We start from the raw sequence: 20,100 nt of genomic DNA, 5'->3' as shown, positions 1-20,100 counted from the left end.
GAATTCTGAAGAAAAAAATCTGGAGCTCGTGTTTGCGGAGCTCGACTTCTACGCTGAGAGGAACGAGAGAAATAAGACATCTGCTCATGCAGCCATAGTTTTGACATCTTGGGGGGAGGCCAATCCTTCAACCATCACTATCGATCGAGTTTTCGGACGAGAAGATGGACGACTCATTTTGGATGCCACTTTCCCAATCCTCTGACGACGAGGATTACAATGATTTCTGGGACGATCTCTAGGTATCTGAGTGTCAAAGCATCGTCGAGGTCTATGTCGTAGTGTTGTAGTGCGAGGTCGATGATATCTATTTCGTCGTCTCGAAGTGTCGCAGGATGTCCACATCGAAAAGTCGAAGTGTGTATGTATGAAAGGTAATGCAAATGTTCAACTATGTGTCAAAGTGGAACTACAATTGAAATGTTTCAAAGTTTCAAACTCTGTATGAAATCAAAATGGTGACAGTGCCATTTTTTTTGAAACGACGCAGGAGAGCTGCGCTTTTATATTGATAGAAGGAGAGAGTTACAGGGAACTCGAGTTAAGAGGGGACACGATAGGGCAACTCTGACGTGGGCACTACCCTTCGGGTAACCGATGTTGCTCTACCCTATACGGTCTAGCTGGAGGCCCATGAAGGCACTCGATGGCAAGGTGGGCCACTAGGACGGTGCAACAGAAGATTTCTTGAAGTACAAGACACGGAAGGGGCCGAACAAGGAAAATATAGATCTACTGTAAACCTAGTCGTACTCGATTAGACCTCTAGAGACCTGGCCTCCTATATAAAGGCCAGGAGAGGGGCTGTCGAAGGACACAATCAATCTTAGCGATCTTAGCCAACATAAGCTTAGAGCTAGGTCGTCATAGCTCTTAGCCATCTCGACGAGATCTCAGCCGAACTATTCGGCACCCCATTGTAACCCATTATCATCATAATCAAGAACAGACAGGCAGGACGTAAGGGTTTTACCTCATCGAGGGCCCCGAACCTGGGTAAATCGTTCTCTCCGCTTGTCTGTGAACCGATGTCTCGTGTCAGCATGCAGGATTCCATCAACCCTAAGCCCTTATCGGAGGGCATTGCCGAGGATCACCCTCGACAATTGGCGCCGTCTGTGGGAACCCTGTCGGCACAAGATCGGTCATCGGTAGATCTAGTCATGTCACCGGCAACTTCATCAGCAACTTCATCGACACCGTCATCGCCAAACCTGGGAAGCCCGATTCGATTCAGCTCCTACGAATTCACCCCGCACAACGATTCCTCCCGCTCAACCTTCTCAGATCTACAAGGAAACATGGAGATGACCTTCGACAGCGTCCACTACAACGTCAACGCGGAAGGAATCCTTCGGCTGCTGGAATTGCCCGCTTCCGGGTCAACGAGTCCAAGCGCGTCATCGTCACTCGACCTTTCGGCTGGTCTGACAGGCTCGACGAGTTCACCCGCGCCCTCGACTCCCCGTTCCGCGTCCTCCATGTCGGTAGGATCCGACGATCCCACATCTTCAGAGTTAACTTCGTACTACTGCTTGAACTGCGACACCAGGCACGGGCTAGGATCGAGCGACACGCCGTTCATCTGCAATGCCCAGTATTTCAGGGTGGGCATAAAAACCGTGAAACCGAAAACCGAACCGAAGCCGAAACCGAACTAACCGAAATCTCGGTTTTTTCCATTAACCGCTATTTTTTCGGTTTCCATTTATACTAACCGAATTAAATTTGGTAGAATTCGGTTTTTAGCCCCACCAACCGAACAAGACCGAATAGACCAAATTGAGTACCCTACCATCAATTTGTGCATAAACCGATCATTCCATAGAAGACCAATTGCGTTTGATGTTCCAAAAATTGTTCATTCAATGTATGACTTTGGTCTTTGATGTACTAGCTTTTTCTGAATATAGCGTGAAGCCTACATAATAGAACACGTCGCTCGAAGTCTTAGCTACCCCTTTTAATCGCTCACGAGTGATGCACCTGTACCACGAGTGCCGCAGCCTACCAAATAGCATCCCTCCACGATTGGTGCTTATTTGTCGATTTCTTGCGCAGTTGATGCTTTTTGTGTTGATATGTCAATCACTATTTGCTTTCTTCGGTGATGCCTACTATTTTTTCAAGTGAGTAGGTTCATTCGGTTTTAACCGAAAACCGAACCGAATTTGTCGGTTAACCGAATCTTCGGTTTCCTAAATTTTCATGCCAATTTCGGTTACCATTTTTGAAAACCGAATTTGTTCAAAAACCGCAAAAACCGAACCAAAATTTCGGTTAAAACCGAATGCCCACCCTGACCAGTATTCATCGGGAGAGGACAGTATCGACAGCATCGTCCAAGGAACCACCCGAAGAACGGCACACCATCAGGTTTATGTCGCCAATAACACGGGAAACACAAGACACAGAGGAGACGGAGATCATACTCCTCGTTCCAGTAGACGAGCAAGTTTCGAAAACAGCGCCAGCAACCACAACAACGACTACACCATCGCGGACGAGGAGTGGGCAGCAGCCAAGGCAGCAGTACTCAACAACACGCCGCTCCCCGCAGGAACCTCGGTTGGAAACCTCAATGCTTATCGCTCTATACTAGAGAAAAACCGGGAGCACCTATCGAAAGAGGAAGCCACCCTCGAGAGACGCCTATCTGCGGCAGATCGATCCACCGAACGACGAAGAGGCTCACAAGGGAGCGCTTCTCGAAATACTCAGGGGGCAGGCAAACACCGGTCGAGACTATCTAGGCTTTCGGAAGATGACGCTAGAGAAATCACGTCGGACCTGACCAAGTCCTTTATAACTACGGACACCGCAGGCATGCCACGGCCGAAAACCGTTGCAGGAGCAACAGCCAACCTCGCTGCGTACCTCATCAACCAGCGCCCTGAAGGATCCATGGCTCAAGCTCATCGAGGCGCCCTGGAAAGTCTCGCGATATTGGGAAATAATCTAGTTCCGCAAAAGGAAAAGACCACGTTGCAGGCTAATGGCTCAAAGCATCATGCGAGAGATGCTTGGGATGAAATCACCCAGAGCAGGATCGACAAAGCAAGGCGACGACGCGCCACTAGGAAGGAGAATGACAGTGATTCTTCGGATGAGGATCAGGAGTACGACGGCGAGCTCAGGGGAGCCGACTGTCTAAGTTACAAAATCCGCGAGGCGATGCCGCCCAAAAAGTTCAAGCCCACTCCTACCGACGCTGCCAAATACGATGGGCAGCAGGAGCCAAGATCTTGGATAGACGACTACCTGCAGACTGTGATTCTGCATAAAGGGAACCAGATAGCAGCAATGCAGCGCTTGCAGCTCTACCTCAAAGATTCAGTGCGAGCCTGGCTAAGGGGGCTGCCGAAGGGTTCCATTAAATCATGGGACGACCTAGTAGACGCCTTCGTTGCCAATTTCCAAGCAACATACAAGAGACCCGTCGGGATCGAAGAGTTACGGAATTGCCAGCAAAAGCAGAAGGAGTCGATGCGTTCATACATCGGGAGATTCACCAAACTCCTAAACGCTGCCGAAGATGTATCTGTCGACAGAGCAATCGACGCTTTCAGCGATCGCGTCCGGCGTGAGAGCTACATAGAAGAACTCGGACGCAAAAAGCCAAAAACCATAACCAAGTTAATGGAAATCGCCAACAGCTGGGCTGATGGTGAGGACAACATGCGAAGGCCACCACAGCGCAGCGACGACGAAGACGATGACCAGCCAAAGCACGACTCGGGTGGCCGAAGGGATCGTCACAAGAGAAGGAAGAACCGCAACTATGATGACAACAACCTGGTAGCCGCAGGGTACTCTGATCGGCAGGACGATCGATATGACGATAGAAGAGACGATCGACAGGACGGTAATCGGAACAACTCTGGGAACCGTGGCAATTATAAACCACGGCAGCAGAGGACTCCCAAACTGCCCTACGCTGAGCAGATCAACGCCCCCTGTTACCTGCACTCGTATGTCGATTCTAAGGACGGCAAAACGAAGTCGAGTCACCTGCTCAGGGACTGTCGGCAGTTCATTGACATGCACAAACTCATCCAGCAGGCAGGCCAGCAACCGCTACCACCACCACCCCCACCTCCAGCGCAGCATCAAGTCCAGCAGGCTCAACCTCATCAACCCAACGAGGCGGTTCCACCACCACGTGTGCAGATGAGCATGATCCATAGGACAGGTGTCTCGAGAAGAGAGATGAAGAAGCTCACCCGAGAGATTAACCTGGCAGAAAGCATCATGGCGAACATCCCCGAGTATGTCGAGTGGTCCTCTCAGAATATTACGTTCAGTCGAGCAGATCACCCGATAACCATACCAAAACCAGGACACGCTGCCTTAGTAGTCGAGGCACAAATTGGGGGGTTCAAGATGAGCAAAGTCTTCATGGATGGTGGAAGCGGGTTAAACCTGATATTCGTCGACACAATCAAAAGTATGGGGATCACCATGAGGATGCTAGAAGAAACAAACACTTGCTTCCATGGGATCCTTCCAACTGCACCGGGCTACTCTCTTGGCAAAGTTTACCTGAACGTCGTCTTTGGCAAAACCGACAATTTCAGGAAGGAGAAGATCGAGTTTGAAGTAGTGAACTGGGAGTCACAGTATCACGCTATACTCGGGAGACCAGCTTATGCCAAGTTCATGGCTGTGCCGCACTATGCATACCTCAAGCTGAAAATGCCTGGGAACAACGGGACAAACATCACAGTCTATGGAAGTTTTTCACGCTCGGACAATTGTGATCGCGATTTTCAGAGGATTGCTGCGAAGTTTGGGTCACAACAAGAAATCGTCGACCCTCTGCCCAAGTTGACGTTACGAGAAATCAAGGAGGAAAAGCATGTCAGGGAAACCAAGAAGAAGCCAGCTGACCTTGCTCTTAAATCTTCGGCAGCAGAAGCTTCGGCAGCGAAAGTCTCGGCAGCAAAAGGTTCGGCAGTCGATGACACAGAAGACATAGGAGACAGCAAGACGCTGGCAACCATTGACCAGACCCCTGGTGAAATCAACAACGCTGCAGCAACCACTAACGTGGTGAAAAAGCCAGAAGATGAGAAGAACCCTTTCCTTGCTTAAGCAATTCATTAGCGTTTAATTTTTTCCCTTTATATAAACAGGGCCTTCCTTTTTTCGCCCTTTAGTCTCGTGCTTACCTTATTAATGAGAACTTCAGTTTTGATCCCTTGATAAGCATGCAGTAATTAGGAGCACTTAATCCGCATCATCATAACCTTTGCTTACACCCCTCGGTGAACAATGGTGCAATGAACTACGCGGCAAAAGATTGTGTTCCGAAAAAGCCTCTACGAGCGCTAAAGGATGCAAAAAATAAGGACGCTGACCTTTCCCTCTGCTATAGATGCCTCTACGAGCGCCGAAAGTAGCAAGAGTTTGGAAATACACATAACACAACCCACGTTCGATATTTCACTTATGGAAATATCAAAGAACAACGGGCTCATCGGCAGAATCATTGCACCCGAAATATTCGGGAGTGACTGTCGAAACATACATCGGTGGAAAGCAAAGTTGCACATACAACGGGTTTAGCAAGACCTGCAACACGAGCTGATCACTCAAACGTTTGCTGACCAATGAATACGAAAAACTCTTAAACGGACAATTAAGATTTGCTCCCTCAAAAATTGCCAACGGCATCAACACGGTAAAAGTACATATACATGTATCTACCGAATAAAAAATTTCGGCTAAACAATCCTAACACTTGGATGAAGTAGCCAAAATAACCTATTTACAAAACAACCCTAATCGATGAAATCACCCTTGCGGAGTTTCTCTTTCCTCAGGTACCTTCGAATACTCCTCAAGCTTGTCGACAATTATATTGGTAGGAAGCAATACCTTCGGATATAAAGTCTCTAAGTCACCAACCGCGTTGGCGATAGCAAGCAGATTCGCTGAGGGGTAACGTGCAAGCACAAGGGCAAGTGTAAACCTGGCCCCTGCGAAAACCTGAGCTCGCACCAAGTCTCGAATCTTCTTGGCATTCCCAAACTCAGACATCAAAGTCAACAGCGTAGAGGGAATCGCGTTTAAAGGGAACATCGTCTTCCAAACTACCCTCATGGCTTTGTAACACTTGTCGAAGAAATGGTGGACTTGCTGAACCCGATCCTGAAATTGTGCGATAGCCGAAGCCTTCGAGTGTTCCCGCCAGAAAATCTCTTCTGCTGATGACAGCTGGGTTAAAGCATGCACACGCTCGTGAATTCGTTTGTTCTCTTCCGCACGGTTCAGGGCTATGACTGGCAAAAAGGAATCAAATAGAGGATCAGACGAGGCGTTGTTGATAAAAAAGCGCAAGGATCAAGAAACTTACAGTTCAAACTCTCGGTAGCTTTATGCAGTTCAGTAAGAGCGTACCGCTCCACTTCGGCTGCAATCTCGCTCTTCTTATTGACAATAGCAGCTAAGGCATAAGTGCTGCGTAGATCTTTTTCCATCTGAGTGATCTGATCCTTCATACGCTGGATTCGATCACCTTCAGGAAGAGCACCTGAAGAGTCGTCGACAAATGAAGGCACTGGGAAAACCTGCAGGAAATAGCGTTAAAAAGGATGACGGATCGGGTCAATTCGAGCTTCCGAAGTAACTCCCATCGGGAGAAGTGCAAGTAAAAATATCATAACAAAGGTGTACTAGCAACATTGCTAGCACGGAGTTTATTACAAACACAAGTTTTGCAACGGAACAATGTTTCACATCAACTCGAAGATAAGTTTGTTACAAAAATCAAGGGGCTTGGGTCTGAGTCGATAAACTGGGACCAGCCGACGTCTTCCTCGACGAAACTAGTTCAAGGAGCTGGCGAGCACAATTAAGGGCAGACGTTTTAAAGGCGCTTAAATCAACGAACTGCCCATCTTGCTCTTTCGGCAGCTCCTTAGTCATTTCTTCGATGTCAGCCTTAAAGCCGTGACCCATCATAAGTTGGAAGGCAAGGAGGGCGCCATAGGTACGCGAGGTGCGTTTGAATACCTCGATAACCTCCTTGGTGTCAACCGCGAAGGCATCGATCAATTGCCCCAGAGTCTTGTCTTGCTTGATCTTGGGGAAGATCATCGAGTGCATCCGCGCCATGGCACCTTTCCCCTTTTCAAGAAGCTCCCACGTAAGCTGGTGGGAGGCGAGAGTCATCGATACACCATTTGCGGGAGAGTTATTTGGAGCCTTGTCCAAGGCACTGACGGGGATGTTGGCGGCTTCTGCAAAAGAAAAGAATGGAAAAGATCATTAACAGAAGATCGAAATTCGTAAAGTACGATAATCGACAGAGAAGTATAGAAGAGATTACCAAGCAAAGCTAGCGAAGATTGGCGAAGGAGTTCATCTTTCTCGGCTGCCTGAGCTTCAGCAGCCAGCCTTGACGCCTCTTCCTCCTTCAGCTTTTCCTTCAGCTTGCCCAGTTCCTCTTTCAGGGAGCCGATTTCTTGGCGAGCTTCGGCAGCTATCTTGACTGCGCCGTCCAACTTCGAGGAAGAAGATTCGACTTCTCTCTGCAGTCGAACTTTGTCTGCCTCCAGAGAAGTGAACTGGGAAGCGAAGGCCTCCAAAGAGGAAATAACACCTCGTAGATCCTTAAGGAAAAGAGGATGTTTTACAAAGAATCGTTAGACAAGGCACATTTCAAGAAATTCGCGTTGCATTTAGAAGGGACTTACAGAAGGAGGAGTCGTGGTGGCGGCAGGAACATCTTTCCCTTTGGAAAGGGAAGAAGCAGTCGATGCCTGAGCCGCGGGGGCTGCCTTAGGAGCCGATGCTTCGGAAGCCGCAACAACCGGCGGAGCAGCGCCAGATTTGGCCTTCTTAGACGGAGGCTCAGTGAAACCTTCATCACTACAAAAAGGAAATCATCGACAGGAGTTATGAAAAGAATGCGAGAAATAAAGGGACAAACTATGGCGTCAAAGAAGAAGGTGCTTACATGTCGAAGAGATCGTCTTCGTCGGCAAAACCACCGGTTGATCTCTTCACAGGCGAAGCCCTGGTCGCCTCCACAGCTGCATTAACAAAGGCATCACGATCAGCGTCATCATTACGCACTGATCCCTCTGTGTCGCAAGCGTCATCGGCTGAAGGAGGAAGATCGGTGTGAATAGTTTCGGAATCTATCGGATCATCGTGTTCGCTCTCTGGGCCTGCGTGCTCGACAGTGTGAAAATCAACAGGTACTGAGGAGCCTCTTCCTTCAGAAGTATCATTTGGCGAATCGTGCAAGTTTCCAGAGACTATGGGGATCTGTCGAAAAGAAGAACAAATAAGAATAATAGTAATTATGTTGGTTAAGTGGAAATAGCATAGTGAGAATATGAAAAGGAAAGTTACCTCTGGTGGCGGATGATCGGTATCAAGAGGAGTGTAAGAAGATATCAATGGGATCGAGTCTTCCTGACTAAAGAAAGTAAGGCGACGGACTTCATCAAGCAACTCCTTTTCCGACAGTTCGGCAGCATTAATCCTGGTTTCATCCTTCGGACCTGAATACAACCACATCGGACAAATTCTGGCCATGACTGGTTGGACTCGACGTTTCAGGAACACAGCTGCCACCTCTGTGCCAACCATGGTTTGGCCGTCGGCCTCTTTGATTCGAAGAAATTTGGCAAATAATTCATCGGCTGCTGCCCTTTCATCGGGAGAGAGAATGTTCTTTCAGGAATCCTTAGGCTTAGCTTCGAGGATGTCGGCAAAGCGAGGAAGCTGGGACTCGAGTGACAAGGAATCCTTGACATAAAAGCATTTCAGTCTCCATCCTTGCACAGACTCTCTCATTGGGAAATTGAAATAATTAACCTCCGAACGAGCCACAAACCCCACTCCTCCGGTGACGAAGGATCCATTACTACTGTTGTACCTCTTTACATAAAAGATCTTTTTCCACAATCCAAAATGGGGCCCAATGCCCAAAAACGCCTCGCAGAGGGTAATGAATACAACAACGTGAAGGATTGAATTAGGAGTAAGTTGCCACAGTTGGATTTCGTAAGTCCGCAGAAGATGAAGAAGGAATTCATGAGCGGGAAGCGAGAGACCCCGATATAGGAACGATAGGAACATCACGGTAAAGCCAGCAGGGGGATTGGGCCGAGAAATCGCACCTGGAAAGATCACATTCCCCTCGTCAGAGGAAATTAATCCCAAGCTTCGAGATCTCTTCTCGTCGCGCTTGGTGATGGTTGATGCTATCCAGTCCCCGGGTTTGGCTGTGGAGCCTGGCGGCGCTGGCGGCGCCGGAGCTGGAGGAGGAACGTCCGGAGCACTCCCATTCGGAAGATTCGAGGAGGACTTGGCGGCGGCGCCTCCGCTAGAAGAACTGGCGGCGGTGGTAAGGTTCTTCTTCTTCACCATTGCTAGATCTGGGGAAGATCTGAAAGGCAGTGGTGGCGGCGCAGCAATTGCGAAGGAAGGAAGAAAGAAGAAGGGCGAGCAGACGCTATGGCAAGAGTGGAGAAGATCAGAGATTTTCGCTCTTTGGGATTTTAAGAAGAGGGAAAACTTGAGGGCTGTGCGGGCACGTGTCATTACTGCCAGCTCTTTAAGTGGATCTTTTCCATTAAAGTTTGCGGGAATCGAGGAGACGCCTTGGTAACTGTGCAAGAAGGGCGGATATTGCTTAAAAACAGGGCCAGACAGATAAAGAATAGGCCCAGCAGGTTACGTCCTATCAGTCAAAATCGAGATATCAGTAAAGCGTCATCAATGACGTCATGAGGAATACTCAAAAGCATTCGAAGGAATAAAAAGATATCGGGTGGTGAATTTGAGTCTACGCATAGATTGCAAAGCATCTGCACCTAGACTCGGGGGCTACTCCCATCGGGAGCGCTGGACGCGCACCCGATAGAATGGAGACTCGAAGAAATAAGCCTTGAAGGAAGAGATAATCGCTCGACTCGAGTCTGCACTAGGTTGCAAGCACCCGTACCCAGACTCGGGGGCTACTCCCATCGGGAGCGTGGGACGCGTACCTGACAGAAATTTTTTTGCACTCCAGGATCATGCCCGGGGACTTGATTCTGTGTAGGGTAACATTGTTTTGCCATCGGCAGTTAACCAGCAAAAGTTGGGCATGTTACTCATTATCCCTTGCACGAGAAAAATATATCGGATGAACTACGAAGACTTACGAAAAAACTTCGGCAGAGCAAAATGTTCGAGTGGTACAACTTGAGTCTACGCACGGATTCCAAGCATCCGTACCTAGACTCGGGGGCTACTTCCATCGGGAGCGCTGACGCGCACCCGATAGAAGAAGATGATGTGGACAGAAGGAAAACAAGAACGATCGAGGAGAAGAACATCAGAAGAAGACATGCTTCAGTCTCTACCCGAACTATGTTCGGCTAGACACTCGGGGGCTACTGACGTGGGCACTACCCTTCGGGTAACCGATGTTGCTCTACCCTATACGGTCTAGCTGGAGGCCCATGAAGGCACTCGATGGCAAGGTGGGCCACTAGGACGGTGCAACGGAAGATTCCTTGAAGTACAAGACACGGAAGGGGCCGAACAAGGAAAAGATAGATCTACTGTAAACCTAGTCGTACTCGATTAGACCTCTTGAGACCTGGCCTCCTATATAAAGGCCAGGAGAGGGGCTGTCGAAGGACACAATCAATCTTAGCGGTCTTAGCCAACATAAGCTTAGAGCTAGGTCGTCATAGCTCTTAGCCATCTCGACGAGATCTCAGCCGAACTATTCGGCACCCCATTGTAACCCATTATCATCATAATCAAGAACAGACAGGCAGGACGTAAGGGTTTTACCTCATCGAGGGCCCCGAACCTGGGTAAATCGTTCTCCCCGCTTGTCTGTGAACCGGTGTCTCGTGTCAGCTTGCAGGATTCCATCAACCCTAAGCCCTTATCGGAGGGCATTGCCGAGGATCACCCTCGACAAACTCCCTACACAAGAACAAACGGGACTACTCGCGGCATCGGATGTGCCGGCAACCAGCTAGGGCCCAAGAAGCAGCCTTGTCGAACACCTCCCGTGCAGCCGCATCGGGAGAGCGGTGCAAGTCCCTGAAGATGCGCGCGTTCCGCTCACGCCAAATTGCCCAAATCACTAGCAGGGCCAGCGACTTCGCTGTTTTGGCCGGAACACCCACCAAGGCGGAGATCGACGCAAGCCAAGACGGTAGCGACGTCAAAGGGAGGCTTCAAGCATCAGGTCGCAGTGTTGCAACACCATGCTTGTCAGCTACCCTGAACCATCAGGACTTTGACCAAGGGCACTCCACCAGCAGATGCTCTGCCGTCTCCAAATTGCGCATACACAGCGGGCAGAAGTAGGAGTTCGGCCAGCGTCTTGCCATCAGCCGGTCCGCCGTGAAGACCTGGTTTTGGACGAACAACCACGCCAGCTATATTTTAAATCACCTGGAATTGGAATGGTTCCCTTTTTTACATTATCTGGAATCGCTGAAAATATTTTGGTGCCCTAAATAGTTGCAAGAAACAAGAACAAATGCCCTAAAACTGCCTTTTGGTGCCTTATTTTACATCACCGGTTGGAGATGCTCTAAGATGGGGGAAACAAAGACATAGCGAGCTATGTGCTAAGTAGACTACACGACTATACATACAAATAATTGAATCCTTCTATGACACTATCCCATGTATATGATGTAATAGCATATATTAATGACATATGCATGATACTAATCCATGTTATTTCATGGCGAAGGACAGAAATAATTTTAGGTAGGACAAACTCTAAAATGGAATACCAAAATACTGATGCGGCATTAATACTATCTATGATTCTGACATAGTAACTTAATATAACAGAAACAATTTTTTTTTGAATATAAGTAGAACCTCAAACATATTGATAATAAAGCTTTAATGACGTATAGAAGTTTTATTCAATGGCAAAGATATATCACTTTTTTTAGTATCTTCCATAATTTTATTAATCGAGACATGTGAATATCCCTCGATCGATGTAGCACATCATGAAGTTTGTGAGAAGCCATAGCAGACATCTTGTTGCTCAACTCAATATTCACGATCCTCGTTGCTGAGAAGGCTCTTTCAACTATTGTCATCGCGACCGCTAAAACCAATGATAGGTCAATGAGGCAATACACCATATGAAACATGGCATGTCTTTCAAATATCTAGAAAATCTCTAAAGTCTATAATTATCAATGTATGAATAGTGAATTGTTCAAGATTATCTTGTATATGCTCATGCAAGATAATGCTCATAAATAGATAAATCTCCATGATAAATCCAGGTAAGATGGGAAGGGTTATTCACATTGAATGTAGAAAACGAGTCTCTTGAGTCAAGATAAGTTTTTCAGGAACTTTGAAGATAGCTAAAGCGAAGGTGAAAATATATGGTAATAGAGTTTATGGCAAAATAGCAGGCGTCCATACTGTAAAAATAATCGAGTGACTCGTGCATTTTTCCTTTTTTTTTTTGATTTCCCAATTTTGGTACCATCTCATCCATACTTAGGGTTATGGTGTTATTATTCTGCCCAAATTGACATCTTCCAAGAGAGGCTCTCAGCCATCATTTCGCATTTGCGAAAACATGTCCTAACATCCTTAACAAAAAATTGACTAAACAAATACAAATAGAATTTATATCAATAAATATACAAAGCTAAAGTACAAGCGTAAAGCATAATCAACGTACAACTTAAGTTGGTTTCAGCTACCCTATTAGCTGGCAAAAATACCCTCGAGTTCTCCTTAAATACCCCACCTAGTACGTTATCAAGTGTCGGATTTATATTGAGAATTAGCTATTGCAAAGAGAAAGAGTTGGTTTCTAACTAGAATAGACCTAGTCCATGTTTTTGTTTCTTGGAACCAATTTTGTTTAGTGTTTACTAATATAAACATAACTTCCTTGTATATGGTCCATTTTTTGACGTATGACCACCCAATATGTTCAGAAAAATATATATACATCTAAATGTTTTCGCCAAAAATGAAGGTAGGATAGGTGCCTTACCTTTGCCCTACTGGGAGCTCCGCCCCTGTGTTGCTTCCGACTATGACAGCCTGATATATAGGCGTGCTCGCTCGACTTGGTAACAATTCTAGGTGTTCTATTAATGTAGTTATTTCTCCTCAATAATTGTGCACCTCTAATCGTGTTCTATTAATGTATCAAAGGTCTAAATGTTAAAGGCAGGTGGCCCTTGGCTTCTTTTAGTAGCTGCCTCTTGCCTAGCTTGTAAAGATCCTTTTTTGGTGCTTTACCAAAGACCTTGGAGGGGAATCAACACAATCAAACTGTCGCTGGAAACATTTCCCCTGGGGCATGATTGTGGCGACGAAGTAAGAGGAAAGGGCCGAAAAGGCATAGCGCGGGCTATACGCAGAGTAGACTAGTACTCCCCATACAGCTGATACAGCTGGAAGAAATCATTGTTCAGATCGGAATCAGATGCTAACCCTGCGTTTTCTGAATCCTGGGCCTGACCCACGGTAGAGGTGATGCGGAGGGCACCGAATTGCACAGATCCTTAACGATTTCGCACTGCTTTAGTTAGCAAGGTTTAAGGCCGATCATCCTAGCTAGCTCGTCAACACGCGCCCGCGGAACACACCTTCCATTACAGCGATTCTCGTGTGCTTCCCCTTCCGCGCAGCAGCCGATCGATTCCAAAGTGAGTGATTACTCCTCGAAATTCCTTGTAATTTGGAAACCTGTCACCGTGGCTTCCAAGTGGACGGCAACATGATCTAGACGTACCGCGGCAGCGGCACTAGCTACCATGGCTTACATTCTGAAAGAGACACATGAACATATGTCGGCCACAGCCGCGGATACTACCCACCCTTGCGCCTGTAGCATCTTAGGATAGACGGGCGGAACGACCCGAGGCCGGCACACGCCGACGTGCGCGGCCTTTCCTGCCTCCGAATCCTCCACACTTCCATAGTGCGATGCTACCTGCGCCCTTTCGTGGCAGGGTCGAGCTGATCGAGCAGCGGTTCCTTGCTCTCGCGCAGGAACTGCTTCCGCGCGTGTCGACGTCGCCTTCCTGTGCATACTCATGTTGCTGTTCTTGTCTGTCCCTGTAATATACTCGTCTGCTTGTGCTTGGTTTCGCGGATGCTGGGAGACGAAGCATGTTTCGCATGTATACGATCGATCGTGCTGGGTATAGTTGTCGTAGATTCGCCGTATATATCCGGACGGTAGCCGGGCATTGCGCTGGAAGCCTGGAACGGCTGCTTACTCGTGCTGAAATTCTTCCCCTTGGTGGCGTTATTCGACCCTACATCCGCATATTGGTGTTTTAAAAGTCAACCTAGTACGATTTTTACTTGATATTTAAACATATTTGATTTTTGATATACCTAGATATGGATTAATTTGCGAGATGTCCTCTTTGCAACCCTAACTGTCGCACAGTATATGGCCCAAATACATTGACGAATACCTTGGGGTAACATTCTTTTTTTTTTCGAGGAATGACGGGGGGGAAGAGATCCCACCGCTTGTTATTTTATTTCCCGAAATGACTTGGCAGTCAATCCATCTTTACATGGGGGTGGACAGAGGTACACAAGGGGTAGGGGTAGACGAGCCGACCACACACGACATGATCAAGCAACACATGTAAGTAAATAAGAACGGAGCATATCCAAAGGAGCTCGCTCCTCCACTCTAAGACGCCATCGCCAAACGGTGAGGTCATCGCAAGCCCTTCGAACCACCAAGGCCATCGCCGAGTCACGCCCATTGAAAACACGGTCGTTCCGCGCTTTCCAAATGGACCACAGGAGAGCGGCGATGGTAGAATGCCAAGCACTGGCAGGGACGTGAATGGGCGCAGGTAGGTCCCAAATCGAAGAGAGCCCGGGCGGGATGGAGACCCCAAGGCGGCTCCAAAGGGCCACCGCCGTCTGGCAGAGGAAGAAGAGGTGCCGCCCGGTCTCGACCTCCGGGCAGGCAGCGCACACCGCCGAAGGAGCACAATGCTTGTAGAACAGGTTCGCGCGGGTACTCAATCTGTCAATATCCGCCAGGTACGCAAAGATCTTAATCTTCGCGGGTAACCGAAGCCCCCAAGACGTGCAAGCCGAGGCGTCCGCAGGACGGCTCGGGGAGAGCATCCTGTACGCCTCCCGAGAGCTGAAAGCCGGGCCTGAAGGAGAGTCGATGACGCGCCCGTCCGCCCCCGTCGAGAGGGGGGTGTCGTCGATGATGTGGAGGACCTGGGTGAGTTCCCCCGCCGCTGCCGAGGAGAGGCGAGGCTGGAGATGCAGCCCCTCGGAAGACACCGAGGCCACAGTGGCGTGCGGCCGCGTACAGTGGCTGAGCATGGCCGGGAAACGCGTCGCCAGCGTCCCCCCAGCTAGCCACATGTCGAACCAGAACGACGTCGATCTCCCATCCACCACCGTGCACCTGGTGATGGCACGATAGAGGGGGAGGCACTCCGCAACAATCCTCTCGAGGAAGGAGGGGCGGAGGAGCAATCACCAAGGTCTCGACCTGTATGAGAAAAGAACCAATCCTTCCAGGGGAGGGAGTCAGCACTATGCAACCTATGTATGAAGTTTAGCAGCAAACACCTATTCTGCCGGTGGAGATCCTTAATACCGAAACCACCCTCCTGCTTAGGCAAGAGCACCCTATCCCAAGCTATCAGACAGCGAGCCCCAGAACAAGAGTCTTTGCCAGTCCAGAAAAAAGCGCGGCGTCTCTTATCAATGCTTTCCAACACCCCCACAGGCAGCAAGAACGAACACATATAGTAAGTAGCAAGGTTGTTCAAAATAGCATTACACAGGACAAGTCGGCCACCAGAGGAGAGGAGGTGAGCTCGCCACCCAGAGAGGCGACGATCGAAGGAAAGAATAAGTGGGGCATAGGCAGAGGCCTGGAGCTTAGTCGGGGAAAGGGGAAGTCCAAGGTACGACTGCGGGAAAGAGGGGATAGGGCAGCCAAGGACAGAGGCCATTGTTGCAGCAGCCAGCGGTGCTACATGCATGGGGATGAAACAAGATTTGTGGAAATTAATGGCTAGACCCGTCGCAGCGGCAAGGTCATCAAGGACTCTCTTAAGGCACTCAGCCGCACCATTTTCGGCTTTGCAGAATATCAGGGTATCGTCAGCATACTGGAGAACAGGACAAGGAGTAGACGGTGAAATGGGATGGGAGAGCGAGCCATCGGTCCAGGCCTTGCGGATGAGACGCTGGAGGACGTCGGCGACAATGATGAAGAGGTAGGGGGATAGCGGGTCTCCCTGGCGAAGGCCATTCTTGCAGCGAATCCAGTTGCCTGGAACCCCATTGAGGAGGATCGCTGTGTGCCCAGAGTCAAGAATACGCCACATCCAGGTGCACCATAGGTCGTCGAAACCTCGGGCGCGGAGGATGGAGAGGAGGCTGGCCCAGTTGACCGAGTCGAAAGCTTTGCGAAAGTCAATTTTGAACACAAGGGCTGGCGCCTTACGGGTATGACAGCAACGAACCAAGTCAGCCGCGTAGACAATGTTCTCGGAGATGCGCCTCCCCGAGAGGAAGCCAGTTTGGTCAGCGTCGACAAGAGCGTGGATGCCCGCCTTGAGCCGAGTCGTTAGGACTTTGGTGATAGCCTTCATCACACAGTTTTGGAGGGATATGGGGCGAAAATCAGAGGGATGCGACGCAGAGTCAATTTTTGGGAGGAGGACAAGAAAGGCACGATTAATACGTGAAAGGTCGATCGTGCCCTCAAAGAAGGAGGTGAAGACCTTGACCACATCCGCGGAGACAGTGTCCCAGAAGGTGGAAAAGAAGGAGGGTCCAAAACCATCAGGGCCAGGGCTGGACATCTTGTTCATGGCAGAGAAAGCCTCCCGGATCTCAGTGTACGTGAAGGGGGCACTGAGGCGCGAGAGACTGCCCGGTGGGTCGTGGTAAAGGGCAGAAAGGTCAAAGTTCCAGGAGGGGGTTGAGACTGTCCCTAGCAAGTTAGTATAGAAGTCTTTGAGGATGGCAGCTTTCCTTTCATGGTCGGAGATGTCAACACCACCCATGATCAGTACAGGAATAGCGTTGCGGCGGAGATTGCAAGTGGCAGTGGCATGAAAAAACTTGGTATTTTCATCCCCCTCAAGTGCATATTTGACCTTTGCCTGAGTTTTCCAATAGAGGGAACGCTCCTTAACAGACAGATGAAGGGCGTCCATAGTTAGCGTTCGCAGCCTGTTTTCCATATCCGAGAGAGGGCGCCCCTCTTCCAGAAGGTCGAGGAGCTTGATAAGGATACGGCAGTCTTTTTCACGTTGGGCGGCCGGCGAAGTACATCTTGCCCAGGCTTTACATCTATATCTGCACAGGCGAAGGCGAGCGACAAGCTGTGCAGTGGGGTCTGGCCGAGACGTAGAAACCCAAGACGATGCGATGGACTGACGGAAAGCGGGCTGGAGGGCCCAGGACATCTCGTGTCTAAAAAACCCCGTTTAGGGATCTCGGTGGAAATTTTCGCCATCAGAGGGACATGGTCAGAGGTATCCCGGGCGTGGGAGGACAGAGACGAGGAGGGGAAGCGAGCATTCCAAGGTTGGTTAATGAAGACGCGGTCCAGACGCACGAGGGTCGGGGAGAGCCGTTTGTTGGACCACGTGTACTGACGGTCCCTGAGAGGAAGCTCGATCAGCCCCAGGGTATTAATACAGTCGTTGAACAGCTCGGCTTCCGGAAGGGAGAAGTTATCATTGTTGCGGTCAGAAGGGTCGCGAGTGAGGTTGAAATCCCCGACAATAAGCCACGGGATGTTGTCTAACGGTGCATGAGTAATAAGGTCCTGAAGGAAGACCGTCTTACCCGCAAGGTCACAGGGGGCGTAGACATTGGTGAAACGGAAGTTGCTCCCGTCGTCGTTAATCGAAAAGTCTATCGATAGGATGCTGCGGGTGGAGCTGGAGGCAGCGAGGGAGAAAAGTTTTTGGTCCCAAGCCGTGACAAGCCCACCAGAGGAACCAGTCGAGTCTACCGAAGAGAAGGTCTGAAGATTGGGAGGGAGGAAGGACGCGGCCTTAGAGGGGGAAATCAAGCTGAGCTTTGTTTCCTGGAGCCCTAGGAGACTTGGTTTGGCAAAGGCAAGGTCGGCAAAAACCATACCACACTTGTCCGGGTCACCAAGACCTCTAACGTTCCAGGACTCAACATCAAACACAAACTTGGCATTCATCATGGGTTACACAGAGAAGCACCAGAGCCAACAGCAAAAAAAGGAGCTAACTGCTACAGGAGGGGGCTTAAGGCCGGACAACAGAACACAGGGATTAACTAGGACAGAAAGGATAACAAAGAAAAAAAAAAGAGCTAAAGCAGCTGCTCAGGTCACACGTCCTTGCACAGCAAGGGAAGAGGCGAAGCCTCGGAACTACGGCCACCATCAGGGACAGCAACCGTCGAGGGAGGGCATCGCAACAGTGGTGTGGCGTCATTCGGACGAAGAGGACACCGCGCCAGGGGCAGCGATGGCGCTAGGGTCAACGCCACACGCCGTCGCCAGCTTCTGGAGATGAGGAAGGGAGAGAGGCCCAGGTTCCGTGTCCGCCATGAACCCAGCCTCCTCCGCGGCGGCACGGAGCTGCAGGGACCCGCCGGAGAGGTCGAAACGCGAGGCCTTCATGGTCTTGGCTTTAGCCAACATGCTGACGAAGCCCGCCGGTTCCTTGGAGGCGAGGCGGGAGCTGCGACGAGCCTTGAAGGCCGAGTCAACCGCCCGCTTACGGTGGACCCGCTGCTTACGGGCGGCGTCCTCGTGCTCATCGAGGGAGAGGCCACCAAGGGAGGGAGGAACCGCGGCGGCGCCGTCCACAGCAATCGCAAAGGTGGCCGCGGCAACCCCGTTGGCAGCTTCGTCGTCGGAGGCGACCAAGGGGGTGGCGGGCACGACAAGGGTATCGTACCACTGCAGTAACAGAGGTTGCGAGGGGTTACACGGTGCAGTGGCATAGAGAGAAAGAGGGGGGCTAGCGGAAGGGGAAGTCACCTGATCGGCGTCCAGCCCAGACTCGGGAAACTGGGAGGCAAGGCGACGGGAGAGGACACGATCCCACAGCTCCACCGGTGAGCCAGTGTGCACAGGGACCGGAGGAGGACCGTCGTCACGCGGCGCGCCGTCGATGTCATCCATGGCGGACGCACGAGCCATGCCAGCGCGACGCCGCTCGACGATACGGCCCCAAAGGCCCAGAACCAACGCCGACGGCTGAAGGGGAGCACGCGGGCTCGGAGGATCACCACCGGGAACAGAAGACTCATCGATGTCGCTCAGCCGCGGGCCGAGCGGCGCGTCTCCAGGGAAGGGGGCAGCTGTGGTGACCCGGCATACCACTGCAGGGTGTAGTATGCAAGTCTGATATAACACCAATGAAACACCGTTCCACTAGTATTATATCGCTCAGAGTGGTACAACAGAAACATATGCGGGTCCAAGGTATGTCTATAGAATTACAACACCGACTCTGTTACATAAGATCATCACAGCCTCCTACTTTACAATGAGGTAAATCTGCAAATAACTCCAGAAGAACGACTCGTAGTCTAATCTTATCACGAACTCTATTTGTAGAGTAATTAACTAGCTACAGAGGCTAAGAATAGATTCTAGCTAATTAGGAGCTAAGTTTAGGAAGCTGGTTCCCTTCTATGGCTAAACTAGGTTTTCTCCTTGATGGATGTGGTATCTGACTCCTCTGACAGGGTCCTGTATCTTGAAGTAGTTGTTGACTCCTCGTTCTTCGAGTTGCACTGTAGATCCTCCTTTGATGCCTCCATATCTAAGCAGGGGATTTAAGAGTGGGATGAGTACGAGCGTACTCAACAAGTTCATTATAGGAAAGAGGTGTTTAATGCACTAGCTACGGCATTAGACCAGAAAGTCTAATACCAATGCAGGTTTTCATAACCATTTCTTCAAAAGGTTGCTTTTATTCAGAAGAACTATGTCCGTTAGCCTTCACCGGTTTACTAGAACTTCATGGAGCTCCTTTCCGGCCGCGTTCGCAGTTCCATATCCCGGAACAGGGAGTGACAGGTCACGGTTCTTTACACTCTGCAGAGGTGTGTTGCTTTACC

The sequence above is a fragment of the Lolium perenne genome, chromosome 1 (genome assembly GCF_019359855.2).
Source record: "Lolium perenne isolate Kyuss_39 chromosome 1, Kyuss_2.0, whole genome shotgun sequence".
NCBI classification, from domain to species: domain Eukaryota; kingdom Viridiplantae; phylum Streptophyta; class Magnoliopsida; order Poales; family Poaceae; genus Lolium; species Lolium perenne.
Note: the sequence above shows the minus strand (reverse complement) of the source record.